We start from the raw sequence: 27641 nt of genomic DNA on the forward strand, positions 1-27641 counted from the left end.
GTTATTTTTTTCATTACTTTTCTTTAGTGTTTGGATAATTCTGGTCTGCCAGCATCTATTCAGCTGCATTCTGCCTAATTTTTCCTTAATGCAAGATCAAGTTGAACAGGTACTTTTAGAGATGATGATGCTGCACTTATTTGAATTTCTTTTAAGTTCATTCTAATGTCAAACACTCTCTTGTCAGTAGGTTCTTTGATGTGGCATTAAAATAATAATGACCAATCCTTAAAAAAGCCCATCTTTAAAATAACAATAATAGAGTAATAACAAATATTATTCCTGAAGTCAAGGACTCGCCCTTGGGAACTGTATGACAGTGCCAGGATGTAGTGCCAGAAAGATTTCCTTTCTGTGCAAGTGTGATTGTGGCGTTCCATTAATATTTGTTTGTGATAGAATCAACACAACAGAGCTTGAACCAAACCCTGAGAAAATGTGATTTGTGGATACATTGAAGCAACTGAATAATTTGGTCTGCCCCAGAGCTGAGGAAAGACTAGAAAACATTATTTTTTTTTATTTCCAGCCAGGGAAATGTTATAAAAAACTATCAGCCAAGTGTATTGTCTCGTTCTCTTGTATTACTGCACCTTGCAAGTGTAATTGAAACCCATCAAAGATTATCATCTTTTGCTGATTTTAAATCGAAGGAACAGCTTGCTCCAGGTCACTTATGGTCATTATTAAATATAAGGAACTGGTGATATTTATATTTTTATCAGCAATAAATGCCTTTGACAGTAGGAATAGGTGTTCTTTGGACTAGATATTGAAAATCAGAAATTATCTCTCAAGTAATTTATCAACACACTGTAAATTTCTAACCATACAGTGCAGACTTCATTTCTGAGAATGCAACTTGTTGAGTGATTTATAGTGCTGACAACACTAAACCCAGCAAATGCATTAAGTGCTGCAACTTCCTTTTGAGAAAAAAAGTGCTTTATGTTATCAAATAGTCATAAAGCTTGCAATCATAAGCCTATCTGTTGTTGTTAGCTAATCAGACTCATTCTTCCATGGGTAATATTTTCAGATATTGTTGTAGTAAATTGCATGTTTTATTGCTTTTGTAACACCATAACCATCTTTTCCCTGATGATTCACCAACAGGGTACATGAACAAGTCTGTTTAAGAATATGTAAATCTTTGAAGTGAAAACATGCTGCCCTCTTTCACTGTTTAAATTCATTTAAAAATTCCATTTCATTTTTAATGAATACAATAAAACGGAAAGCTCCTGAATTAGGAAAAGAATTATGGTCAAGGTCAAAATTAGTACTCAAAGCTGTCAGCAACCCTGAAGACACAAGATTTGCATCAACAATTCTGCTATTGCCAGGTTGCATTGAGTTGCTTTGTGATTCCTGTACCATGGTATTACACTGGTTTTCAGTTTTTGAACTTCTCCTAGAAAACTGAATAAATCCATGAAATGAAGGATGAGCCAGGGAAAGTGTACTACAGGAATTTGCTCATGTCCTTTCTCACAGAAGTGTTGGGGCAATCTAATGAGAACAGAGCCTGGCTGGTGAGGCCTGGCAGTGAAAGACACTGCAGACCAAAGGTGCTGTCCTGCAAACGATTCCCTTTCTTGTTATCTCTCCCATCTTCTTGTTTGTCACTTCTCCTGGGACTGGGACAAAGATGGAAATGAAAGTGAAGTGCCAGCTTTGACTGCTTCACTGAATGAAAAGGATTCTGAGTGCTTGAGGTGAAGGAAGTCAGTAGGAGAGTGAAGGATGTCATTAAAAAATTTAAGTGCTTCTGTGTTCTTTCTCAAAGTTATTATTAAATAAACTCTAAGTCATTAGTGCTATTGTGTCCGTATTACAAACAAGTCATTTTATTGACATTTGATTAGAAAATCAGCTTTATTAAGACTGGGAATAATTGTCCCAGGTTATTTATTTCAGTTTAATAGCACACATATCTGCACTGTGCATTCTCATTAAAGGCTCCTTGTACAAATATTTAAATACCTAATAATTGGGGACTTGACATTTATTAGAGTGTAGGCTTGGGGAGGCTTAAATAATGCTTTTTAATGTAACTTGACAGCATTAAAATGAAAGTTTTATTAATTCTATTATTGGACTGCTGTAATGGAAAATTATAAAGAGATGCGACTTGAATTTGTACTTTATTTCCACCTTCAAAGTCTTTAAAGTATTATGGATACATTTACTCAAATATATGGAGCAAAAAAGGAAAAAAAAAAGGGATCTTGAATCTTAATATATTTTTCTCCTTACCAATAAAGAGCAAACAGGTCTGAGTTTATTTACATAGCAACATCTAAGTATCTGTGCTTAGAAATAGAGAAGTGCTAAATGTGCCTGACTGACAGGTGGGTAGGCACAGGGGTTCTTCATTCTGGAAAAACTCCCAGCAGATCCTAGAAACTCACGTTCAGGGTAAATCCTTCTGCACGTGTTCTGCTCCCAGACAGGACAGAGGGCTGGTGTGCAGTTCCTGAAGAATCTTCAGTGCCCATAGCAGGAGATGCAGATAAAAGCACGTCAGGGGATTCATGCTATGGGTTTTTCCATTTCAGTTGAAAGATGGAGTTCTCTTAGCCTGCTGCTCCGTAGAAGAGCACATATTGACAAATGACACTCTTTTAATGCTTTCTGACAATAACAGCGCTTTCTGCCAATTTCTGCTGCCAATAATAATGACTGTCTGCTACAGCAAACAACTAATGAATGTCTCCAAATGACCTTTCAGCCACTGCTGTCAACATTAACTACTCTGCAGCATTTTCTCCTTCCCTGGAATTGCTGGTGTTGGATTTGGGTGTGTAAAGGTAACGGACATGGTAAGGACAAGGGGATGGGTCTGTGTTAGGTTGGAGGGCACTGCCACCGGTGTAGTTGTGCATCTTGTGAGAAATGCTCGAGGCTGTCACGACAGACGACTTCTAGGGATGGAGAAAGGTGCTTGCCTGTGTGCAAGGTTCTCACATAAATGAGATAAAAACCACACAAGAGTTGTTCTGACCTGTGCAAACAGCAGGGAATGAACTTCAGAGACCACTGGATCACATGAAGATCATGTTCAGGTTCCCTTGAAACAACCACAAGCCTGCAGCTTCCTAGAAAATACAAGGAACAATAAGCTAAAGGAACTGAAGCTGGAATTGGGGAGATAAAATTCCTGATGAATGACAGATGTCCTGTGGGACTAATTAACCCTCAGTTAATTGTGTAGACCAGGTGTGTAAAGCACAACTTGTTGTAACATAATTATTACTTCTTGGTCATGGTAGTTTTGTCATCTGTGCAGTGTGACCCCATCTGATTCCCAAGCAGCTATATTTAGCTTGCAGCTCAAAATGACAAGACAGTACAAATATTTGAGAGTAAGGAATGAGATCCCTCGGATTTGAAAGAACACAAACATTTCATCCTATTGCTTAGAGATGTGCTCTCTTGAGGCTTTTGTCAGAGGACCTCTCTTTTTAAAACTCTGTATGTGATGTGTATTTAAAAATAGCTGTGAAAAAGTGTTGGCATAACGTAGCATGGGCCATTCCAAATACCAGCTCTTGAAAGGCATTTTTCTTACAAAGCAGAGAAGCTGTCGTTCTTTCTGGCAGACAGAGGAAAATAGAGCTGGACCAGTGAATGGAGAAGAAGGGGTTAGTGACAGAACCAGAATTGATGGAACACTAGTTTCCCAGCTTCCACCAGCACCTCAAACACAGGTTAGCATCCTGGCTTTTCATGCTTCCACCTTCATAAGCTTTCTGCTGTGGATGATACCTCCCATCCCCAGCACAGGGCTCCAGTCATTTGCAAATATATACATCTGAACTATAGTGCTCTGTAGGGAGCTGTTTACTATAACTGAACCCTTGCAGTACTGCTTGCCTCATGGAAATTGTTCAAACATTTCTGCTCTCTTAATGTAAGGCAGCTGTTGGGCACAGAAATCTCATTCCTAAACACCAAAATTTAACAGCATTTTAGCAATTAATAGACAGTATTTTTAGTGCTTCATTTTAGCTTGGCGTTGCTATAGAAAAAACTCTGCCTTCCCTTCTCCCCCATCCCCAAAGATAAAATTGAAAACCTTTGATATTATTTCTCTCTGCAACATAAAAAAAGAAAATTCCCAAATAAAATGGCTCTTAGTGTTGTGGTACACAGTATGAGAAAGCGCACTGTAAATTAATTATTCTCTGCAGACTCCATTATTATGAGATTGAGATAAGCTTTGACCTTTGCTGCATCCATTTGCATAATACAGCGCTGAGCACCACACCATTGTGTGTTCTTCATCATCGACATGTGCTGCCACTGATACTAAAATGTGTTCACTTAAAGTACTCCATTGTGTGAATTTTAATTGCAAACATATTCTTCATATTATTTGTTGGACTAAAGTAGTGCTGAGTACAATTTATCTCTTAATACCCACTGGCTTCTGACATCTCAAAGACAACTAGAATTGGATACTGAGAGCACAGGATATTTCTCATTAAAAGGCCATAGAAATATTATGCTTACCTTGAGGAATTACTGCAGAATAGAATGTTAGCACTAATTTCACTGATTTAAAGCTCTTTTTTCCCTCCAAATCCAAAAGAGGAAAATAGTTATACTTTCAGGAGTTCATCTCCTTGTTATGTACATGACTGACCTTGAAAGAGGTGGGTTAAATGATGAAGTTTTTAATCAGCATGTGCAGACAGAATGAAAACAGTTAAGAAATGTCATTTATTAGTAGGATATCTTAAATACAGGTAGTAAAATGGTATGCTGGGCTGGCTGCTTGCCAAATAACCACAATGGACAGATGGTTTTTCATTATCTGTTATGTAGAAATACAAGGTTTGTAACACTGTGTTTTGTATTGACGCTTATTCATCTGTGTGAGAGTAATTTTCAGGCTGCTTGTCCAGGAAACATTCCTAATCTTCCTTTGCATCTGCAGAACAGCTGCTTAAACTAGGATTGTCAGTGCCTATGTTTTATTTCTGGTAAGCCACAGGCTGTCCTAATGTCTTCCCAAAGCCAAAGAAATGAGTATAAAATTGGATTTCAGGGCTGGGATCCAGGGTTTAGTGTCTACGGGTGTTCTTTATTTCGCTGTGTAAAATCTTACTCTATATTCACTCTACTCCTGGTTACATATAGTGTCAACAATTAGCACAGAAAAACCCGGTTTCTCTTTGTAACAGTGTACAAGTGGTGGGGGATACACTGAGTTTAGATATCCATGCAATCAGTATGTTTGCTGGCAAGAAACACTGTAAACAATAAGGCCACCGTATAGAACCTTAATGTAAGTATGTCTCAGTTGATTGCTCTGGAGAGGCTGAGGATTTCACATCTACAGGACCCAAAGCCTCAGTATGAAGTTGCACTAGATAAGGTGTGTGTTTCAGACCCTTCAGGTAATCAATATTTCTTTAATTTCTTGTGTGCCAATAATACTGTTATTTTCATCCAGTTATGCCACCCCTTGCTGTTGACTTCCACTCCTGATACCTATTGGAAGCACAAACCAATGTAATAAGCTTTGAGAGAGCACATGAAACAGTCCAGTGGTTGATTAATGCTTGGGGTATTTACAGGGGCTGTGGAAAACTCAGGATGAGTCTCTGAAGCAGACACAGGTAGCCCATATGTGTGGGAGAACACCAGTTCCTATATAGTACTTTTCACTTTGGTAATTTCATCCTGCAATTACTACTGTGAGAGATACTGAAGATTAAGAGAAATTTTGTCCACTGTACCATGCAGTAATGTGAATGCAGTGTGTCCATTTTTTTTAATCACTGAATATGACTGTATTCTATTTCCTAAAAATCCAAAATATGTCTGCAGCATCACCATTTCCCTTGTCCAATTCTTTTGGATAATTTCAGTGAGAGGTTATCCTGATTTAAAATTTGCTCTAATGTAGTGATCTTTCAGACAAGAACACTGTATTCATTTGCACCCTTACTTGCATTGAAAACTTTGAGACACATCCCAGTGATCATGGGCCATCCAGCTTCCAGGTTAGTTTCCACAGATGTAATTGTTTGTATGCATCCAGTTCCTTTATCTAGACTGAAATGTTTCCTTCTGTGTTACAGACATGAGGAAACTGCATTGCCTTCATTTTCAAGTTTAAGAAAAAAACATTTTTTATATCTCCCTAAGCAACTTTGCATAGTTCTGTCCTGGTTTTTCTGCTGGGTGTGTTGTGTTTTTTTTTTGTTTTTTGTTTTTTGTTTTTTTTTGTTTTTTTTTTTTTTTTTTTTTTTTTTTTTTTTGGTTTTGTTTTGTTTTGTTTTTGTTTGTTTTTGGGTTTTTTTGGTTGTTTGTTTGTTTGTTTTGTTCTTTTGGTGTTCTTTTGGTGTTGTTTTTTTCCCATTTGGGGAAGGCTTAACTTTATTCCATCTTCAGACTGTGTGCTTCAATGGATGTTGCTCTTGAGAAAAAGTGGTCACTATTCTGACCTGAGCTTTTCTGTCTATTGAATAAAATGATCTCCTCTGTCTTGGCTCAGCGAGGACTTTTAATTTTTCTGTGAAGCTTTCTCTTGCCAGGCTTTTGTTATTTAGATCTTTCCATGGCAGTGAACACATCCTTCCACCTCTTAATTTGGTCAAGGCTCAGCTTGTAAGCATGTGGAATGAAACCTTCAGTCATGCACACCTTACATCTTAGCACAAAGAAACTTTTTTTCTATGGAATATTTTGAAAATTCTTAGGAATAATTCTCAAAATTTCAAATAGAAGAAAGAACCAGTAACACAAAGTGAATCAAAAAATTAGTGTTCTACTATATTCATTGGAAATGAGGATTAGCTTTTTAAATCCAATATCCTGTGAAATAAGTCTGTCTTTGTACACACAAAACTGTACGAATTTATAAAAGTTATATATATAGTTATAAGTGCTAATTCATAGAGAATGTTATACACAGTATGTACCACCAGTTTTGTTAATCCTTAGCAAAACAAATATTGAAAAGGACAGGAGTGACCATTCCATGCTTTTTACAAGACACCATTTTCTAGTATTTTGCTCATTCCCTTAACTGCATAAGGACCAGGGATATGGACCTTAAACATTAAAACAGCATTTTGGCAGCCTTTTGTAAAATGAAAATTTAACTTATACTATGATCAGAGGCAGTTTCAGGTATTTTACTTTTTCTGTTGGGTGAACACCCCTTAGAAATTTATTTCTGTCTATGATTACAGGATGGGGAGATTAAATTTGTAGTTGCCATATGTGATTTAATGTTGCTTTAAATGTAGTGATCCTCAGAAAAAAAGTATGTTTCAGAACTCATCATAGTGTGAACATTAGACAGACTTCCTAAATGAGGGTGGTAGTTACCCAGCAATTTCCTTCTGTGTTAATTGGAATAAACAGCTCATCAAGCCAACCTGAAATTTTAAGGTAATGACATTGTTCCTTCTGGAGGTTTTCTCAGCAGGATGTGTACAGCCTTGTGGTTATTAGTACAGCAGATAACTGACTTTTCTTGACACTTATTCCAGTGATTTGCTCTGCTGGAATTTTACAGATACATATTCCTGCCAAGCACTATTACCACCCTGAGAACGTCCTTGACAAATTAGCCTGCTGAGTCCACGTAGAACAGGAAGCCTATCAACTGATTTCACCTGAGTTCTGGAATCAGAAATTTTCTGCTCATTACACCAGATTCTTCTGGAACGTACGGATCTTTAGAATGTTGGATCAAGAGAAAATAAGATCTTTTTAAAAATGCAGTTATTTTTATTTTGCTTTCGGGATGTAGAAATCACTTTTGGATTTCATTGCTTAATTCAGATGAATTATGAGTCTGGTTTTTGTGACAGTACACTTATATTTTGTCATGCTCCTCTTTCAAGGTAGCCTAATTTGTCAAAACTTTGTTTGTTTGCGTGGAGCAGAGTCTGGTGAGATTGCTCCTCCTGTGGACAAGTGCAGATGGCAGCTACCAGAGTTCTCTCCTGAGTACACTTAAAACTTAAATATCCACAGGATCTGACTTTTGAAGAGCCAAGTAATGATCAATAAGGCTCAAAAATGCTTCAAGACCTTGCTGATGTGATAGCAGCAGCCTAAAGTAATAATGATCACAAAGATTAAGAGATGCTGATTAATTTTAAGAGCAATATTTAGCAGTCAAATGAAAGGATGTTAAAATTTCAGGGATTTAAAGTATTTTAATTTCTAGCTCTTCATTTGAGTTGAGACTTCCAACATGAGTTATTTTTATATTGTAATTAACTCTCATTTCAGGTGTACCTTAACTGAAAGTAAATGTAAGCGATGTTTTTTTCCCCACTTTCTCTCCAGTTCTTATCATTTAGCTAAAAACTTCTATGACTGAAGTCAGTGCTTCCATTTAAGTAGTATTTCATTTTTTCTCTACATTTGTACATCAATTTCTATTATTTTTTTCATTTATTGATTTAATTAATGGCCACAAAACTCCAAAGAATTTCACAGATTTTTTACTCGGAAGAAAATTGCATTCTGCCTTTTAAATTCAGTTATATCCAGTGGATTTCAGAAAAGTAAGGCAAGTTAATTGAAGATGTCTTTTTTGAAACCACTCTCTGAATGATGATTTTAGCAGTTGATAACAAATAACCCCAGACTTAAAACCCACATTGTTATCATTTGGAATCTTAAATCAATTTATGTATGGTTCAGTGGCTGACTGTATTGTGGGCTGGATATGCCTAATGCTTTTATTGCTCTGGCATCTTTTGGCTTAAAAAATGTTAAGGTTAACAATTCACCCCTTCCTATTTTTCCTTTAAAAAGTAGATTTCTGTGGATTTTATGGTAACTGTGGGAGGTTTGGATGACTGCAGCTGAGAAATGATTAAGGCCTGTCCTGAGTCTGAATCTTTGGTCTGACTGATGTACAGAGCCAGTTCAGTAACTGTTTGCTCCAAACATGTTCTGAGGAAAACACTCGCCTTCCACCCATCCGCTCCGTGTATTTTGTGGATTGAAAGGAGAAAAGTAGTTTCTTGCATTGAGGACCACACTTACTGGTGAAAAACGGGCAAAATTGCTCCCTGAACAGAGCAGGAGTTGTAGTTTTGCCTGGTGGCAAAATTGGCAATTATAAATGCACTGGTTTGCTTTATTTGCACAATGTTTCTGCCAGTGTAGTGCCCATTAAATTTTTGAGCAAGGCAAGGTGATCCCTTGGAGAATATGGAGAAGGAAAAACCAGAGTGCTCAGTTTCAGAAAATGTCGTTTTAAACAGCCAGAATCAGGAGACAGTGGCTGTTTTATCACTTGCTGTCCTTCAGTGAACTACTGTCTTCTTAAATGCACAACCACCAGTTTCATGCGAAATGGTCTTAAATTTGTTGAGCTTCATAATTGCCAATTATTTTTATGAGTATCATTAAATGTTTATTGTTGGCAGTTATTGTTTACTGTTAATGAGCATGAGTCTTTATCTGTCTATAGAGAAACAGCCACAATTATTTATCCTGCTGTGTTGGTTTATTCTGCATCTGTGGTCAGCGGAAATCAAATTGGAAAATAGCCACTAAAATTCTATTTGGAGAAAAAATTTATACTTGTTCTTTTACAGTAACAACGACTGTTCTTAGACATGGATTATTGCAATTCATTTTTAATGGTAAATATACAGGAGTTTTCATATTATGGATATAGAAAACCTCTGTTTATGTCAGGTTTTTTTTATCAATTCACAAACAGAAAAGAAATAATTATAGTAGAATTTTATATTATTTTATTTTGATTATTGAGAAAATTTAGATTACCTTTGAAGTACTTATTGAAAGACTAAAAAAATGAAGGAGTTTGTCATTTAACCCAAATGAAATTAATGAGGCTCAAGAAATAGAAAGGAGAAAAGTTGCGGAATTATTAACACTTTTTTTGTTCAAGTTTCAGAGAGCAAAATTGTTATTCTGACACTACCAGATTGTTTTCTTGAGACTCTCTGATAAATACAATGACCTTTGTGGGCATGGGTGCTGAGGCAGTTTAGAGTTACTTATTCCTAAATCTTACTTCAAATCTTTTGTACCTGGATAAAATTTGCATCTCATCACAGATAACTTCACTGCTTTAAAAAAATGCTTTAAGTTGCATTTTAAAGTTCCTGCAACAGAAAATGGTTAGACAACCCTTTTGGTGAAGAACTTTTTCCTAGCATCCAATCTTTGCTGATATAAAGAACCGTAACACAATTAGATAACAACGTAATCTAGCTGCTGAATGTCCTGTAATGGTGTGGAGTCTGGACAAAAAGCCAGTAACGGTGTTTTTGAAATTAGTACACATAGAAATAATAAAAGCTGGAGTTGCTTTTTATTCTGAAGACTTTCTAGTGGAAAGTCAGATTGAAGGGATTTTAAAGGAACATGTCCCACAAGAACATGCTGAAGTCTCAGCTTTAATCAGTGTCTCTATTTTTGTTGTGAACTCAGTTGTGGAGGGGAATACCTTGATGTGTGCACACGCTCACTGCCTTCAGAATTAAAAACAAGACCCGCAGGGCTCTGAGGTTTTGCCTCGTTTCTGTATCCCGTGTTTGTATTTGTGTTTCTGACTCTGAGAGGTAACTGCAAAATGCAGCTCCACACCTCAAAGAGGGGAGCGTGACAGTTTGTTTTTTGCTTTTGTTTGGCCATTTAAAAAAAATATATTAAAAACGAATGATCCCAGAGGGAGATTTTATAGCCTTTCCTTCTACATTTTTAATGTTAATTGACCAATTCCAATATGAATGAAAAGTTACTCATAACGAAACACAGGGTCATGTTTTCTGCAAGGAAAAAATTCCTCATGTAATTTTTCCTACCTCTGTGGGGAGAGTACAGGTCAAGTTTTCTACTTGCTTTTCCTGCCCAGTCAGTGTCAAGGGACATAGCCTCCTCCTGGCTATTGTTTTTCTGGTTTTCTGCTAGGGATCATGGATAATCACATTTTCCCCCCTCTCTCTTAAATTTGCCTCCTTGTGGTATCATGTATCAGAAAGGAACTTGTCCACTCTTCCTGGGTACTTCTGTTGTGTAACTTTACTTCAGATGTCATTGTTGATGCCACCTCCAGCAGGCCTGTGATAACATACTTCATCATCCACTTACTAATTGCTGCAAAGAAATTGCTCTTTTCACTATTAGCTTTCTAAACCTCTGCTGACTGATTTAACCACTTTCCTTCAAATCTTTTCCTGTAACTCCTCACTGGTGGTGTGTCCAAAGGAAGCCATCCCAATGCTCCATGGGCTTGTATTTGAGCCTGCATCCCAACATTGTCACCACAGCTGTCTTATTGTTGCATTCTGTTGTCTAATGCTTAATTAATTTTTGGCTTTAATTTCAGATTGCAGACTCAGCAGTGGTGACAGATCTTTTGTGGGTTTTTACAGCAGAGTCCAGAACTGGGAACAGACTGAAGTAACCCCACAGCAAAACAGGCAAGGTGAAGAGCTCTGTTTCAGCTGTGTTAGGGGCATTCCTGGAGATACAGTTGCAGTGGCACTGGACACGTGCCTGTAAGATTTGTTCATATTCCTATGAATAGTGTCCTCCAGCCCAGATATGGTTTTACCATTCCATATTTAAATATGGAATTAGTTCAGAACATTTCCAAGACAAAGGAGAAGTTCTTAATTTAATACCATAAAGAAATCAATACCTTATGCCATAATTGTAGCTGATTTGGGACTCGAATGTTACAAACAGACCTCCCCACAGATGAAGATTGGTCTTTACATGCAGTATGTGGAACACTTTGCATGCACAGATTTGTTTGAGGGTGTGGGGGAGTCTTATTGCAATCTGAGGCCTCTTACAGGTCTTCCTGAGAGGGGTGCAGTTCCTCTGGGTTCATACTGCTGCATATTTTTGCTCTTTTTCCCCAGACCCATGGATTGTGACTTGCTGCTCCAGATACTTGTGATGTGCTTTGAGCTTGATGACTGAGGACAGCAACTGTAGCAGTTGCTCTGCTAGATCAGATTTAGCAAAGCAGAGCCTGTTGTTGGGATGTAATTCCTTCTGTGTAAATTCCAGTTAAGGTTAATGTCACATAAGCCCCGCTGTTATCCCCTCTAAGTCACGAGCCGTCAGCAAAGAGCATTAGAAAAGCTTCATTTGATCCTGGCTCTTGGGTCTTTGGGGGGAACAAATAACAGAGGATTGAAGGGAAAAGTGTGTTGTTAGAGGCTGGCAGGAAAAATTTCAACACAAGGCTTAAGGAACTGTCCCTGATGAAAGACAAGTAACTGGATGTGTCTTCGTGATTGAAAGGCAAGAAGTTTTAATGCATTTTTATCCTTTGGTATCCAAAAGGTCAGCTGAATACTCAAGTTTAACATAGAATAATGTGATGGAAAAGTGATAACACTTAGATAGAATAGGTTAAAATGCTGTTGCATTGGTTCTATTTCTTGTTCCATTACTTCTTCCTTTTAGCTTGGTAATTGCAAGAGAATTTGGACTTATCATTTCTGTCTCAGGCTAAATGTGGAGAGACACCCAAACTTTGTGATTTTCTGAAATATCTGAGCTTTTCTGTATGTCTGCTTGCAGTCCATTGTTCCCTGCAGAGAGATTCCTTAAACCTCTCAGCAAGACAACATAAACTTCCCCCTGTATATGGCAGAATGGTGAATGCTTCTAATTTAAAGGAATGACTGAACGGCCTGTGAGGCAGGAGCCTGCACACCAATGTATTCACACTGGTTTAACATCTTTGCTGCCCCAAAAGTGTTGATAATGCAGCATGAAGCTATCTGTCAGACCACAAGGCATGGGGCCTGCACTGTCAGATGGAAAAATCATCAAGGGACTCGGCCATTATCCTGTGATCTTCAAATAATCTCTTACCTTAAAAACATTTGCAATACGTTGATAACTATTTCATATTTTAAAGCAGTATTCTGGTTATTTACTGTCAACTAATGATGACTTTGAAGTCACTCAAAGCGTGGCAGAGCTAATCATTGTATTGGCCTATGAAAGTGCAACACAGGCAAGGGTTGTTGAAATGTTGTAATTTGCATTTTCCCATCCATTTGTAGATATGCCTTAGGGCAGTGCATGGCAGCTCCTCTAAGCTTAATGCAAAGGGCTCCTCCGTGTGCTTCTAACAACCACTGCTCCCCGAGTTCCCTGTGCTGCTGAATGCAGGGCTGGGTCTGTCTTCATTTTGTAACTCTGTATATATATATGTAACTCTGTATTCATTTTGTAACTCTGTATATATATATATATACAGTAACTCTGTATTCATTTTGTAACTCTGAATGAAAGCGTTGTCACTGCAGTGTAGGACAGTTCCATGAGTACCCTTCAGGAGTTTAAATGCACTTAGTCTGTGGTTAGGTGATTATCATCTCCAAATAACATCTGATAGGCTTTAAGCACAGTTTAAAAAACCTGATTCCATGAGCCTTGCTAATTTAACCAGGAAGCAGATTTCACCCTGCAAAATATCTTTTTAACATTAAAGAAATTCAGTTTTTAAATAGGACTTGTTCAAAAGAAATAATTTTTGTGTAATGTATGGAAGAACATAGTTAAAGGAGTTTTGCCATAGAATGTGTGGAAGCTAATTTTAGAGTTATTTTTGTGAGCCATTTGTAAGTAGTCCACAGTCTCAAAGGTGTCTCTGGGTTCATGTATCTGTCATAAAATCTCAAACTGTGTCCAGCTACTGTCAGCTTTATATCTCCTTGTGTGATAAATCAATACCTGAGGATCACACAGATACTCAGGGAGATTCCCACATCCCGTCCCTTGGCCTGGATGCTCTATGGCATCTGTAATTCAGCTCATCAGGATGTCTCTTGACCACCGAGGATGATAAATATTCATTTGCTATATATCATAAAATGTGTCTTCTATACCTTTTTCCAGAGCCTTCCTTTCTTTGATGTCTTGTTCTGCCCTCTATTATCTCTTTTCTGGGAAATTCTCTCCCTTATGACTCTGCAAGCTTGGCCCAGTGTCAGGTAAACTCACCAGAGGACAAAACATAGGCTGTTCAGGGGGATTTTATTACCTACTGTTTTTCAGTTCAGACATTTCTGTAAACAAATACAATTTAGAGCCTTCTCCAAACCAGGCATCTGAGAGACCCAGATATGGTACCAACTTTGACCTGGAAGAAATCTACTTTTCTCTTATTTCATACTGTCTTGGACAAAGACATGAGTTGTAGACACAGGGCGGTGAATTGTTACTCAACTAAGTCCTGAGAGAGTCAAACTAATTGTCAAGAAATGTAACAGTGTGTCTCATGGTCAATTCTGATAGTTTCTGAAGCACAAGCGATGTCCCAGACACTGCTGGAGTAGCTGTGGGGAGAGGACTTTGCCCTCAGCCGTGTTCTGCTGCCCCAGGAGGACGTGCTCACCCCCAGCCTGTCCCTGCAAACCAGGAACGGGGCTGCTTCCCTGGCACAGATGGGGCTGGCCTGGGACAGACACCGGAATCTGCTGAGGTGATGGATGGGTTCAGGGCTGTCTGCTGCCCTCAGAATTTACCCAGATCCATTCAGATCTCAGGAGTAATCGTGGAGAAGAAGAACTGTGGGTGCCGGGGCAGCGTGCAGGGGGCCACGGTGATGGACTGAGGTGGGATTTGCACAGCCCCTGCAGTACCAGGGTTAATTGTCTGTGGGGCTGCAGCATGAGGGCCAGTTGGAGCAGATGAGATTGCCGTGAGCAGCGGTGCCTGGGGAGCAGCACAGAGTGAGTCACCAGTTCAGCTGCTTTGCTGCTGTTAGAATGAAAATAACCTGTGTGCAAAACCAAATTATCACTGCTGACAACATGAGTGTAGGTTTGGAGGGGTGGCTGTGGTTCTCATATGTCTAATTCAACCCAACTAAAACAGTTTACAGATTTCTTCTGAACTCAGAAAACATACATCAAAATTAGCTCTGAGGGGCTGCACAGAGCTGAATTGTATGGAATATCACATTTTAAAATGAGAGAATTGAAATATTCATGTTAGCTTGCTTTTTTCAGGAATTTGCCCAAATTAGATGGGAGTAATTGAAAATAAATAAAATAATAATTACTATTAATAATAATAGCAATAATTACTTAGAGCCACAAAAGTTGAGATGCAATGGAAACCTTGGTTTTGTCCTATATTTTTCTAAAACTCTAAGAAGAAACAGAGTAATATTTCTGAGAGGCAGGACAGTTTCTAATCTGTTGTCAGACAGAACAATGGTCACTTGAAAAAAATTCTGCATAGCAAAACATTTCACATTTGTCAATTTTTATCTGAAATTTATTGAAAATAATGTCTATACTATGAAGATGTGTTAACTATAGGAATATATTGTGTGTCTTCCTACTTGTCAGCAGTAAATTTCTATCTTTCCAAGCTAACACTTGCCATTAATTTCAGCTCTCAGTTATGCCCACTGCATATTTTCTTAAAGAAATACTTAATCAAATTATTTTGTGTTATTTAGCATGTAATGCTTGGATATTATGATTAGACAAACTCTTGAAGTCATAACACTTATAATTGCAGTACATATATATTACTGTTACTATGATTATCTAAGTTAGTTCCTAGTCATTTAACTGTATATAAGGTCTTACTATTTATTAGTGCAATTACTTACAATAAGTGTCCTAGAAGTTGTTTTTAATTTTAGATTTAAAATTGTTCTTATTAAAGTTGATTTATTAAAGATTGGGCAACATATACTTAATAACTAATAGTTCCCAGTGATATTAATCATCAATTAGGATTCACTTAGCAGTCAATAAATAATCTAATAAATCTAAATTTTGTAGCCAGTTGTCTAATACTTAGAGCAAGGCACTGGGAAATTGGAGATACATATATATCTATATCTGGTACTCTGCAGTATGGATATACCTTTTTATGAAGGTTTTCCCTACCAGTTCAAATGTTTCTTTTTGCTTCTTAAACATATACAAAGCTACCAGCATGTTATTGCAATGCAACCCTGTGAGAATAAATTATTTTTATTAATATTGAACATGTCAAAACCTTGCAGTCAGTCAAATAACAAAAGGAGTGTTCATTGTCTCTCTCCCCCACTGATGCTGTTATAGGAGTTGGAGTTACAAGATTCAGACATAAAGTGAAACAGTGAGAGATAAGAAAATACTTCTTTTTCACAAGATATTTCTTACTAAAAGAGGTTGTCTTGCAGTTTTGTTTGCTCTTGAGACTATTTTGAGTAAATCTGAGTTTCTAAGACATGCTCAAGGCAATTAAATATTTATGCTCCCCAAACTGAATTTTTAAAGAACATTTTCTGTTTACGGGAATCAGGTTTGCTTTGGTTTTATGGGTCTTCGTACAGGTTATAAGATATGGGGGTTTCTTCATTGGGGGAAAGATACGTATTTATGTTTGTAAAGACTTTGCTCTGCAGAAGAAAGCAATAGGTAACATGAGTTTAACATTGTGTTCTTCCATATTTCTATTTTTAAGTCCTATTATCTGTGATATTTTCCATTTTGCCTTCTATTAGGCTTGAAATTGGAAACTGTTTAAAACCTAACAAACGCCAGAGTTCATCCCTGTTCTTTGAATAGCAGCAGAAGCACGGCTATTATGGTTTGACATATAAATGAAGAACAACCTGTGCTCTCCTGCAGGCACTCAAGTGGAACTTTTGCAGGGGGGCTTTCATCAGGAGTGAAGCGTTGGCTGCTGACTCTGCTGCTTTTGGCCTCTCTGCTGCCTTTGTGTGAACCATGTTTGTCCCTCTGCCTTTCTTGTGGTTTACATGGGCTCGACTGCAAGAAGCACTGTCCTCTTACTGGCAGTCCCAGCGGGTCAGCTGCACAGGAGGTGACTGCAGGTTGCCATCAGCTGGCTCCTTGCAGCCAACCCTTCCATTTCCTCAGCACATTCTATTTTTCCATACGGTTATAAAGAAAAAAACCCACAACTTTTACAGAATCAGTTTAGGGAAGATGTCACTTAATTGTTTGTTTCATTCAAAGGAGCATTTCTAAGCTGCACCTCTTTGAGTACGAATGATAAAAATGGGAATTTCAAAACAGGAATATTAAAAGTAGGACTAGATGGGTGCAAATTCACTGCTGGGAGAGCTCTGTTTGCACGGAGGGATCAGCTTTGTCTCTGTCCTGTGTTTCACTGACCCTGAAACAGTGCCTGCTGTAAAAAGCTTGTTCCTCAGGAGTGATGGATCCCTGTGCCCTGGGTGTCACCAGCTGCAGCACTGAGTCACAGGCAGGCACCAGTTCTGACAGGATCTCCCTTGTTAACACTTTCATGTATAACTCAAAACTCCCTTTGTCAGCAACACTCTTGAGTTTTGCCTTTTGCCTTAGCCCTTCCCACTAAGTAGTCCTTGAGCTGAGAAGTGATCCTGATCTAAGAATCAGCAGTAATCTTTAATTATGCCTTTATATCTCGTGGAACCACAGTGACCTCGCTTTCATTTTAGAATGTGAACATTCTTTGGACAAACACTGAGTTGTAGTTTCACTGACATGAGCTAAAGCAGACTCTTTCAGTGGTCCTAGAGGGTGCCTCTAAAAGGAAATTAGAGTGAAGATCCTGAATAACTCACTTTTCCAACCGGCTTTTAATGTATTTCCCCTGCAAATCAATTAATGTATCATAGAGCTCAATTACCTGCCCATAAAATGAGAATTGTTGCTCAGAACTGTGAAATTACGGTAACAAGAACCCTCATGATACAGTAGATAAACACTGTTGCAATGCTCTCTCAGCTCTATTAGAGTATTTCAGATTTGCAGCAAGTCTCAGTAAGGATGAGAAAGTGCTGAGCTACATAAAAGTAGTGGAGGCTGGAGGAGAAATAAGCCTTGCAGTGTTCTTCAGTCCCAACATTACCAACCACCACGTGTGGCAGTGAAAATGCTGGTTTACATTTGTAAAAAAGAACTGCCATCAATTAGATGCACTGCCAAGTACTAATAATTTCTGCAAGTCAAGTCCCTTAGGAACTCTTCCTTGATAAAAGGCCTGTTCCAAATCTACTAAGTCTTCTTAAAAAAAATAACAACAAACCATAGTGTCTTTATTTGACCTGTCCTAGGCTTCATTCATTTATTTATTTACAGTCTCAAGGAGGAGTCAAGTACCTGTGGTGATGCCTTTAGCAATGCAAAATGCAGAATTTTGAATATTCTTATTTAGTGTTCCAATTTTAATGAGCTTGGAACATAGTGAAGGGGATCAGATGCTTGCAGGTACTGGATGAGGGTAGATATAATTAGAAAGCTTCTAAAAATATCACTTTTTTGTCATCTATCTCTTCAGGGACTGGTTTAAATCCCAAACTGTTAAAGAGCAATCACTGTACAAACAGAAGTTCCAACTGAACGAAACCAGAAGAAGCAGATATGGCAAATTCCATGATCAAAGTAAAGGAAGAAAGGTGGTGATATTAATCTGGTGAGGCTCTGGATTCCCATTTCAGAAATGCTGTCATTGTTCAAATATAAGAAAAGCTTGGGATTTTACTTTTCTGTGGTCTTTTTTGTTTTGCAAAATATGTGATAGTTGATATCTAGGATAATCTTCTATAAAAACAGTCATATCAGTTTTTTAACAAATAGCCAAATGCATTTTACCCACCTTGCCGGATAATAATAGAGGTCTCCTGCATTCCTCTAGAAAAAAGAAATTTCTTTCTCAGAATGCCTTTCTGTGTGATTTGTATTCTTACCTTAGGGAGATACAGGAGATTCTCTCATTTTAATGTAGCCCACCAGACTGTTCCCTGCTTTCTCAGCTCTTTGGATGTCCAGTTCAGGTTTGGGCAAAGAAAGCTGCTGATGGAATCAAACTAATTTTGTTTTTAAGTTAGGACAGTTCCATTTTTAAGCATATGCGTTCACTTCCAATGCTTTCAGTAGTCAAGGATGAGGTTTTGAACAGGGATTAATTTCTTACTGTTATTTTTCCTGAAGAATGGAATTTGGACTTTGCCCCCCAGAGCAGTCCTCGCTGTAGGCAGATGTTTGTTCTGTTCTCACAGCAGAACAAGTGGCTGGAGCCAGAGAAGGGGGACTGAGATCACTCCCCTGGATAAGTCCCCAAGTAAATACACTGCAGTTCTTCAGCCAAACCCATTCCTGGGAGGCTTTCCAGCCCTGCACAGGGGAGAAGCTGCTTCCTGCAGGGGCCTACATGAACACTCCAGACCGAGGTGAGCATCCTGCTAGAGCAAGGATTTGGGTGCAGTGCATCATCATTTGTATGGAAAGTTAATCTCTGGCAAATTGGGAAATTTTTATGGTTTTTTGAATTTGAAAAAATCACATCTTCATTAAGAGACAATGTCCAGCATTTCTGGTGAGCATACCTGGATAAATCACCTGGACGGGTACAGTGATAAGGTAATATAATCCAGACATTGAAAGGATTTTTTGGATGATTTTTTAATAGATTCAAGCTGGAGTCCCTGATTTATTCAGGCTTTGAAGTACCATGCAAGCCTTTCCCATGGAAGAAATTCTGTTTTATGTAAATAATTCACTGTGCAATAAACTAGAGGAAGGCAGGGAGCAACAAAACTTCCTAGGACTTAAAAGCTTCACATTTGGTGTGACTGTACAGCGAATGTTAGAAGACAATCTTTAAAAATTGTCTTCCTTTGAGTTCTATGGAAGCATTCACCCACTGTTTAAAGTGCTTTTACTGTTACTCTCCATAATTTTTCCATTTTTTTGATTGAAAATGGTTTACTGTGCTAGCTTTTTCCATTGCAACACAGTAGGAAGGCGTAACTAAAAAATGATAATTTTTTTGTAATTCAAAAATGATGGGAGCTTTATTCAAACAGAAAATATTCCCAACTCTCCTCTACCTTCCCCCCTTCAAATACTGTTTTAAAATTACAGAACTCTGTGCTCTCTATTACAGAAAAATGCTCTCCATCACGAATATGTAGACATCAACCTGGACAAATCTAGAAATCACAATTCTTTGTGATCTTCAGTGATGTTCTTCACTCAAGAACCTCAAAGCACAAATCATTTTAGAGAGGCAGGTGAAAGAGCCGCTTGCTCAAAATCCCAAATTTTCTCTTTCAGTCTAGCAGCTCTTCCTGAGCTCATGGGACAATGATTTGGGCAGGAACATAGGAGTTGAAACTCTGGGGTGAACTTTGCTTCAGAGGTCTCTTCCTGTACATATTGGAGGGCTCTCAGCCAAATGGTGTAATTCAACACAGTTCAGTGCTTTGACAGCATAAACAATTTGCTAAAATTAAATTGGCAGCAGCAGCAATACTGGAATATTGTGATGCTGGTGCCTATTATGAATAATTTTAAATATCAGAAATAAATGAAGCCGCAGCAATAGTGGAATATTGCAATATGGGTGCCTATTACAAGTACTTTTAAATATCAGAAATAGTTTAAATGACTAGCAGAGGTCTAAATTACTAAGTTAACCTCCAAGAGTGCAGTTTTTAAGGACTCAAATTTCCAATCCTGAAAAACCTGGGGATTAATATTTCCTTTAATTGTGTGTCAGAAAGCCGCACACAGTGGAGCTGTTTGTGCATTGAGGGCAATCTCCCTTGTGATTTTTTTGAGCTCAAGTTCTTCAAGCAGTATTAGTGTGAACAGCAGCAGCTTAAAGCACTTCCTAATCTTAAAGAGAGCAGAAGTAACACACTGCTCTAGTAAGGTGGGTTTGAAGCAGATTTAGCAACGTGATTTGTCTTTTCCCGTGTTTTAGTTTTAATTTTGCTTAATGCTGAATTGTTTTAGCACTGAAAAAAATCAGAATATTCAGCACTTACATATACAGTTTACCAGAGGAAGCAAGAATAAGGTTTCTAGAGTTTTGTTCTTGGTGTTCATTTTAATGTCAGTTATGTGGCTAAACCCATGGAAATTCTGTGAAATTTTAAATTCTAAGGAGTCAAAGATTAGGTTTTGAGTTGGTTCTGTTATTTTGGTGCAGATTGGAATGAATTGTTGAAACTCTTGTGCATGTTACATGACATCTGTAGTAAGTGAATGCCAGAAGATTTTAAGATTTATTTTGAGTCTGTTTCAATCTTGAATATAATTCCAAAATTATTTTTTATCTAGTTGCTGTGGGTTGAAGCATCTTTGAGACCAATTACATCATCTATTGGGGATTAGAAGAAATGGGGAAAATATGTGAGGACTGGAGAGAGCAAATCCTTCAATAAAGTAACGACCAACCCAGAATAATTGCACTTTAGCTAGAATCCTGGTACATATTCAAGACATTATGGCTGGTAAAATTAGCTGTGGAGTAGTTTTCTTGGGTGCTTTTGTACCAGAAGATGGAGCTGGAGCGTTTGGATTCAGGACCTCAGCAGGATCAACGTTCTTTCAGTAGTGTTGACTTTGGTTATCTCCATGGATGAGATCAAGAAAGGAAAATTCACAATTCAATAGCCCTGTAACCATTTAAAAATACTAAATCCAAGAATAAAAACAGAACCTAACTGACATAAATTTAAATAGTTAAGCAACAAAGATACGTTTCAGTGGGAAACATCCATAAGGTAATGCATAACTTTTTCCCCTAACAAATACTTAGAGATTAATTTTAAATTCCAGTGCAATAGGTCTCAAAGGTAAAGCCAAATGTGATTATTAATATAAGCTCATTGATACCTGACTCTCCACAGGACATTTACTGAGCTATGAAAAGCAAGGGATGTGATTCTGCAAACTTTCACAGGCAGACCTCACACAGAAACTGTTGCTGTGGAATTTTTAAGCGAGATGTCCAACACCAATTAGTTTGAAGAGCGAATGCATGTTTGGATCCTCTGATGAACGGCACTGAGGATCAGTATTTTGCAAACTATTTTATACCTTACAGAGCCCCAGCCTTGAAACAGGCCCACATGAATGCCGTTTTCAGGGTTTCAAAGCAAAATAAATGTACATTTTATTAACGCAGATGGCGACATTTTTAAAAAGAGTCCTGATCATTCACGAGCATTGCAACTTCCCCCTCTCCCTCCCACTAATATTGCAGGCACTAGGGATCTAACTCACCCTGCAAAAATAAGCTTAGAGAATGGTTGAAACAAAATTTCATCATTTCCTTTTTTTAATAGCAAATGTGCACATAATGTTGCTGCCACTTTATCTACTTATTGTAAATACCACATGCAAATCAGTAGTTTCTTTTCTCTTTTCAAAACAAATCTTGAATTTTTGAAAAACACTCTGAAATAAGTCCTAATTCAATATTTAGCTTAAAAAGTAGTACATTCTGTTGTTTATTTTTGCACAAAATCCTCATTGTTTTATTAAGAACTCTTTGGGAAGTCTTGCATTGCTGGATATGAATTCGTTCCATCTTCCAGACAAACCAGTTCTTGTAGAACTTGATGAACTCGAGGTTGCTGCAGGAGTAATAAACAGCTCCTGGGCTTCTCCCAGGAAACACCCCTGTGTTTTATCGGCCTTGCCTTCCATTCTTCTTCTCAGCAGCCATTTGTGCTCTAAATTACTGTAAGCACTGTCCATGACCAACAAACCCCAGTAATGCCAGTGGCAGCATCTGGTCTCTGTTTTCAAGGCTATGACATGGCACAGTTGGGTCCCATTCCCTGGTGTGCTACTGCAGAGTTTTGTAACAAGCAGGACAAATGACATTTATGTTGGTCATGTTCTGAAACCAATCATTTTATGGAAGAGCTACAACCTGTGAGTCACTGCAGAATTCCTTGAGTGATGCTGTGTGTTCCCCTTAGTTATTCCATGAAGTGCCTCAATGTTTCAGGCATTTCTTCCAATGAACATTACATTACTATTACCTGGAATCTCTTTCTATGAATGTTCTGTTGAAGTAGGGTTTTGTGAATGGTCAGTATTTCCACAGAAAAATCAGGCCCATGCACTTCAGAGTTCTCACAGATGCAGGGCTGTAGTTCCAGAAACAGGCCTCCTTTTGATATTCCCACTGTTTTAGTGTGTAAAACACTGGCTTTCATAAAACTCTAGGCCCTTTGCTTTTTTATTTACTTCAGAATAATTAACCTAAATGCATCTGTGTGTTGTATCCAACTGCATCTGGGATTCTTGCTAGATTATTGTAATTCTGTGGTAGGCCCAGAGTGTGAATAATAACAAATAATAGAAATGCTGTATCGTGATCAACAATAAGCCAGTGGGCTTGAAAATTTCAGATAATGCTCTTCTATTAATTTTCTGGAATGTAAAGCTCTCAGGTAAATCAGAAGACCTGGCTCACAGGAATAGCAGAGCACTGTAGATTTATTCAAAAGTCTGTAATTCACATCCACTTCTACTTGACTCCCTGTTCTAATGTAATGTCAATAACATCCTCCTGCTCATTAAAATTGATTAATAGGCAAATTATGGGGTCAGGGGATGCAGAACTCATCTTTTTAATCTACCCCCAAATATTCAAAATACTGGGGTTTTTTGATGGAGAAATGAATGATTTAAATTGTCTAGTTTTGCATAAAATTGCTGTATGATTTCTAAAGGCTTTGCTATTACATTTATTCCACTGAACATTGGTAGTGAGGTCTCAAGTCACTCCTCGTACGGGTCTGGTTTCAGAACCTTGCACATAGAGAGAAGTGATGCTCCTCAGCCACGTGACTGAGTGAAACACTACCTGTTCTATCTTTCCTTGGGGAAAAAATCATTGCAGTAATGGAATCTGCTTAGACCTGCTAAAGGGAATTCCTCCCAGAGCATCAATACCTTCAGTGGGATTGAGAGGCACAGAACAAAGATTTATGCTCGCCTTTTATGAAAAACCAGGAAGGATAAGGATGTGGTCACAGTTTTCCTATTTATAGTTTTGGCCTGTTTGAGTGAGTGTTTATTTTAAGGCATTATATTCCTAGGGCTATTACTCTGAAATTTGAAATAAAAACACAGTTAGCTTGAGACCTCATTATAACCAGCAGCTGCATTTGCTGTTTTGCATTTTTGTGGTTGAGACTAAATTGGGTGGGAAAAAAAGCTGATCTCAAAGGTGATTGGATACTAAATCTTGCAAACCATTGATAATCTGCTAAAGCCCACAGTGCCTTATCTTCTGTATTTTTTGTCAAATGGTTGTGCTCTTCCAGACATTTCCTAATTAGCCTCTTTCAATCTCCTTCTATCAGTTTCATTTCCCAGTACTACACTTAGCACTCACATTTCAAAGCTTGTATTTTTATGCTAAATGCTTCTGTTGCATAATTAATTTGTCTTAAAAGAGAGTGTGTATGAATCAAACAGATTAATATTCTTCCCAGTCTTTCACAGTCTAAATTTATTTTGGAAAATCATTAAGAAAGATATTCTCACTCTACTTCTGTCATTGAATATAACTCCTCAGGCTATATTGAGTCTTTTCTGTATAGAGGAGGGCCAAGATTTCAGTTGTTGCTGCAAAGTCTCCTAAAGCACCTCTACAGATACTGTATAATTCCATGGAACCTACTGTATGCTTAAAGTGTAAAGGTTATAAACAGCATTTCTGCAAGAGCAGAGCAAGCACAGTAGAAATTTTAGCTTTAAATGATAAAGGCAAAGCTAAGGGTGCATCCCTCTTCTGTAGCTATCCCTCTGCCCCAGTTTTAGTCTAAATTCTGCACAGAATAGAAGAACTGGGTGAGTCCTGGTGTGAGGCCACTGAAGCAGAGTTTTCTCTCTGCTTTCAGTCACCCAACTCTTCCTTGTCAGTCACAGGATCCTGTAAGCACAGAGATCAATCTCTCAGGATAGGCCAAACTATTGCTCCTCTACCATAAAAACGTGTGGAAGTCACTTTCTGTTGTTTCAGTTCTGATTTGTTTGTGTGAAAATTGCAGCTCCCCGGGTTTGTCCGTGTCCCATTCCATCACCACATTCAGTCCCTGCAGGTGCTAAAGGTGCCCTTTTCTCAAATGGCTTTGGGTAGCACTCACTCAGTCACTGTGTGATTCACTCAAAGGACTGTAACCGCATGACAGCAGAAGAGCAATTACACACCAAAATTATTCAATTACTCTTAATGTGGGGATTTAAATGTGTTTTGTTGCATTGTAGTGCTTTAGAATATTTTATGACACTTGCACAGGCATAGTCTGTAACCCATAAAACAAGAAAAAGGCCTAATCGCTCTGTGCATGGATTATTTATAACTATGTGGTCTATGAAGGAATAAGAGTCCATAAAAAGAATGCCACTGAGTGTTAAAGCCAATCTGCTTGCTGCATTTTAATTGGGATGAGAGTCTTAGCTCTCAGGTTTCAGAAACATTGCATTATGGATATGGTGCTTGCATTCTAATTTTAAAACAGACATACGAGAAGTAAATATTGATTAAGGAACTTTGTATAAGGGGTACAGTCAGTGTATGACAGATGAAGCCATTAAGCCTTGGGAGATTTCTGTCTTATTTGTTCTAAAGTTTAGATCTACTAATTTACTTGGGAGGGGCAGGGAGAAGTTAGGATTTGTTCATAGAATTACTATGTCTGCATATGGATTTGTGGAGGCATAACCAGGCATAACTCGAGTTATGTGCTTTTGTCAGCCTACCTCTCTTCCTCTTTATTTCCTTGACTCTTTTGTTCTCTGTTCTCTCTCACTCAACACACTGATCTGGACCTCCTGGGACACACACTGAAGCCTCCTTCTGCTTATCTCCTTGTCTGGAAGATACCAGCATAGGTTATACCAGTGCATGGGTTTGGTACAGCAAGCCTGGCACAGAATTTGGTAAAGGCTGGCAAACGGTGACGTCAGGACTGCAAAATACATTTAATTTCATTGAATGTGCAAAATCATTTCCTGCTGAATTCCCTTAAGTGACACAATTCAGCCCAGAGTCAAATTTTACATCCGAGTTGTTACAGAAGCAGCAATAATTCAGTCATATAATGGCTGAAACAGTGCTGCTATAGTGCACAATTAAAATCTGTCCCTACAGTGGTACTAAAACCCATTATCGCCCTTGAGAGCTGCTCTGGACTCTTGGCACTTAAGCTGATCTATCGATCCATTAATGCTCACCTTTTGCTAACCTATTGCTTAGTTAGTCTCTTTAATTTTCCCCTTTAGTGCAGCAATTCCACTGGTCTATGTGTAATTGTGGTCCAACACACATGCCTTTCCTAAAGCTGCGTTTTGGGAAGCTTGAGCTGGGTTTTGTGCGGGAGAAGTGAGGAAACTGCTGTTAACCATGATAACTACCCAGAAAAGGACCAGGAACCCCAAACCCCATAGCTGATGTGCTGTGTCTGTCTGATTTGTGTTTCACATGGAGGAACGTTTGTTACCGATGGCTGAAGGGAAACAAGCAAACAAAACCGACAGATGAATAAACCTTCACAGCTGAAAGAGGTGTACGTTTTGGAAACTAATTGGAAAAAAAGTGACACTTGGAGTTGGATTAGGTGTAACAGGACCGGGCTTGCTCTGTTCTGAAACTGAGGAATAATAGAAGAGATGAAGAATAACCTTAGCACTCAAGGGTCAAGAAGGAATAATGTTTATTTTTCTTAACAACACCTTTTGATTCTTTTTCTCTGATAATTTGCTATATAGCAGAAGATACATTCAGCAATAACAACAAATCTGTGCCGCATTCAGTCTAACCATTTACCCATAAACTAGAAAATCAATGCTTTTTAATAAGGATGAAGGAGGGCAAAATTGTGATGATTTGAAACACTTTTCCTTTGTATAGCAAATATTGTTAAAATATCTTAAAAAATAAAATACTACTATAGCAGTGTGTCCTAAAATTACATAGTTTGCTAAACGTATATATTCAAATAGCCAATGATTCTATACTTACAAAGCTAACAGTGTTCTTACTGGAAACACCAGGGAAGATAAAAACACTAAGTGGTTATTTTGCTTGGAAAAAAAGAATTCAGCTTCAGCAAATTCTGCTGCTACTGAGGCTTCTCAAACAACACACACCTTCCCATGCCTTGTCTAGCAGTGCTGGGAATCCCATTTCAATACGTTCCACAGTCCTATCAGCTAAATGAGAAAAGCTGAAAACATAGACAAGGCTTAACAGTAATGAGGCATGTGAGGACGGGTTATTTTTCTGTTTTTTAATCAAAAACTGGAGAGGCTTGGAGAAAAAGCAAGCCCACGTATTGTTTTGAAGCTAAGTGTAAGAACAGTACGTTTTGTGGTAAAATTGTTGCTGGGCCCCGTTTTGGAGCAGCAGAACTGCAGAGGGGCACAGCTGCCAGTGACCCGTGGCTGCAGAGGCATTTTAGGTGCAGTTATGAACAGCTTGGTGTAGGCTTCCAAGAGAGCAGAGCCGCACCCTCAGCTCCCTGCGTGCCCCGGGTGGTGTCCGTGGGGGTTTGGAGGTGGGACACAAAGGCTTTGGAAGGCCTTTGTGTGTGTGTGTGTGAATCCTGGCCGTGTGACGTGTGACACTGTGATGGAGCCCTTCACTTACCCCGCCTGCCTCCGGAGCCTGAGGAAACATCAGAGGGCCCTGGGGAAACCCAGCTATTACCACTGCATCGCTGGCACTGCAGCAGAGCTCAAATCGTTAAAGCAGGCCAAAACCCGAATTCAGTAAGCAAAGGGGCCTTTTCATTTCTATTCCCTCACAGTCATATTTCTGGCCTGTGACTGTAGTGTGCTGTAGATGTTCAAGATAAAAGTTCGTTTCAGGTG

The sequence above is a fragment of the Prinia subflava genome, chromosome 18, assembly GCF_021018805.1.
Source record: "Prinia subflava isolate CZ2003 ecotype Zambia chromosome 18, Cam_Psub_1.2, whole genome shotgun sequence".
Classification (NCBI taxonomy): domain Eukaryota; kingdom Metazoa; phylum Chordata; class Aves; order Passeriformes; family Cisticolidae; genus Prinia; species Prinia subflava.